Below are 3,410 nucleotides of genomic sequence, written 5' to 3'. Positions count from 1 at the left end.
AGTTTTAACATTAAAATGATTTGTGGACAAGAACGAAGGGACCTTTACAGTTATTACATCATTTCACCATATCTCATACACATGGTTAACAAAACCCTATACACTCATTTCGACAAGAGCACACGGTCTATCTAATATCAATACACAGTATCCCCGGATGCTCAGGCGTATCAAAAATCTCACTTCTCCTTACCAACAATGAAAAAGCGAATGTATGAAAAGGAAGTAAGACACTAATCAATGTATGCTGTATTTTGCTGTAAGTTAGTTTTGGCATTTCAACCACACTGAAATGCTCTCAAAATAACAATCACAACTGCTCCACCTTCATTCTCATTTTACACCTCGTTTATACACCACACGTAAACCTCATGATTCACGCCATGTTCAGTGGCAAGGAAGTACAATATTGTAGCACAATGGTATCCATGGTGAGTTGAAGTACTTATTGTTATAAAAGCATAGAATATTACACAAAGGTAACAACTCGTATCTATTTATAGGTGAAAATGAACAAAGTAAGAGGATAACCCTTGCAAATATTATTGATGCATAACAACAACAGAGGGTTGACAGAGGATGCAAAACTTGAGAAACGAGATAAAGTGAACATAGTTGATTTTATATTCCACTTAGCAAGAAACAGTGGTGTTAAACACACGCCGCCCAACAAACATTAACACACATTCCTCCGTTCTGAGGCACCAACTTATAAACAAATGTCATCTGATTGAGAGGAAAGGCCACATCATTATAAATATGCGATGCCCTAATGAAGATGGGCGTCTACATATTGTATGGAACGTATTCTGCATCAAAGTTCGTTTAAATTTATTGTTTTAGACGATGCTACTATGAATTACATAAACTACACGCCACGCTTAGGGTTTTCGTCAAGTTAACGTTATAATCTCTATTTACATGTATGTATATATAGTCCTGATAAACTGTGAATGCAATGCGTCAACGGACATTATTGTCGGTGGGTGTTGAAAGGTGTCTAAAGTTGATTCATGTTAACCTGTATGGAACAGTTACGAAATACATTGAAGGTGTTGTAATATTGCTATCCCTCACAGTAGTACGGAATTAACGTGAGTGAGTGAGTGAGGGAGTGAGTGACTGAGGGAGTGAATGAGTGAGTTTTAACGCCGCTGTGCACAGTATTTCTGTTACACCACGGGGTGTCAAGATCAGCTTACCGTGGGATGAATTTTCCTAGGATTAGATTAGTATCATGTTAATTACCCACAAGTACTAATATCTTAGTGTGACTACAACCTACCCAGCATGAGTTGAATCCACCACCCTGACACAGCCGCAGTAAGTATCAGCCACCTCACACCCGCCATGTTTGTGAACCAGGAAGTTTTAACATTAAAATGATTTGTGGACAAGAACGAAGGGACCTTTACAGTTATTACATCATTTCACCATATCTCATACACATGGTTAACAAAACCCTATACACTCATTTCGACAAGAGCACACGGTCTATCTAATATCAATACACAGTATCCCCGGATGCTCAGGCGTATCAAAAATCTCACTTCTCCTTACCAACAATGAAAAAGCGAATGTATGAAAAGGAAGTAAGACACTAATCAATGTATGCTGTATTTTGCTGTAAGTTAGTTTTGGCATTTCAACCACACTGAAATGCTCTCAAAATAACAATCACAACTGCTCCACCTTCATTCTCATTTTACACCTCGTTTATACACCACACGTAAACCTCATGATTCACGCCATGTTCAGTGGCAAGGAAGTACAATATTGTAGCACAATGGTATCCATGGTGAGTTGAAGTACTTATTGTTATAAAAGCATAGAATATTACACAAAGGTAACAACTCGTATCTATTTATAGGTGAAAATGAACAAAGTAAGAGGATAACCCTTGCAAATATTATTGATGCATAACAACAACAGAGGGTTGACAGAGGATGCAAAACTTGAGAAACGAGATAAAGTGAACATAGTTGATTTTATATTCCACTTAGCAAGAAACAGTGGTGTTAAACACACGCCGCCCAACAAACATTAACACACATTCCTCCGTTCTGAGGCACCAACTTATAAACAAATGTCATCTGATTGAGAGGAAAGGCCACATCATTATAAATATGCGATGCCCTAATGAAGATGGGCGTCTACATATTGTATGGAACGTATTCTGCATCAAAGTTCGTTTAAATTTATTGTTTTAGACGATGCTACTATGAATTACATAAACTACACGCCACGCTTAGGGTTTTCGTCAAGTTAACGTTATAATCTCTATTTACATGTATGTATATATAGTCCTGATAAACTGTGAATGCAATGCGTCAACGGACATTATTGTCGGTGGGTGTTGAAAGGTGTCTAAAGTTGATTCATGTTAACCTGTATGGAACAGTTACGAAATACATTGAAGGTGTTGTAATATTGCTATCCCTCACAGTAGTACGGAATTAACGTGAGTGAGTGAGTGAGGGAGTGAGTGACTGAGGGAGTGAATGAGTGAGTTTTAACGCCGCTGTGCACAGTATTTCTGTTACACCACGGGGTGTCAAGATCAGCTTACCGTGGGATGAATGCCCACAATGATGTAACCCACGCACACCGGTATGGCGCTGATAAACGTAGTAACATAATCTGGCAAAAGGGAATTCAAACCCACGATCATAGTTTTCTCGAGTGCCCAAGGGGTGCAACTATGCACTGCGATTGGCGGCGCATTATACAACTGGGTCATCCGTATGACAAAAACTCTAAGATAAATGTGTCTTTTCCCCCTTACTGTCGTGGCTACATAGTCGACACTACGACTATATTGTGCATATTATGTACTGGAATGGTGTTGATAGTATTTCCCTCAACATATTCTGAAAGGGAATTTGAAAAACCTAACAGGATATGAATTGTAAGGAAGAGCTTAGAGTACGACTGAGTGGCCTAAGTGTGCTATGACAGCGCTTTATGCACTAGCGTGGCGTTTGATATAGTGACTCATCCCATTTGATGAGCGGATCCGTGTGTATGAATGAACGATATACCAGATGTTGAGTACACAAAGTCGACGATTCCGTGGAAGGAGTGTCAAGATGTATCCATCAGTTATGGGCGCAGAACACATCTTGTTCATATCCAGGGCAACTTAACAGGTGTGAGTTATTGTGACGAGATCCTACGTCCTCACGTTCTCAGGCACCATTATTCAACATGGCAATACTCTCCCTCATACATCATGAGTCTCTTCTGATTTCCTGAGAGCTCAGAACTTAAAAGAACTGCCGTGGCCGCCACGGTCACACGATCTCAATCTAACTGAGCATCTGCGGAATGTGTGAGACGATCTGGGGCCACATGCTCTGCAGCAATATCGCCAAGCTAAACACCTGTCCCACTTGAAGGAACATGTGGAT

The sequence above is a fragment of the Haliotis cracherodii genome, unplaced genomic scaffold, assembly GCF_022045235.1.
Source record: "Haliotis cracherodii isolate W230 unplaced genomic scaffold, xgHalCrac1.p SCAF_8, whole genome shotgun sequence".
NCBI lineage: Eukaryota > Metazoa > Mollusca > Gastropoda > Lepetellida > Haliotidae > Haliotis > Haliotis cracherodii.
The sequence above is the reverse complement of the archived record's forward strand: the minus strand, read 5'-3'. Positions refer to the sequence as shown.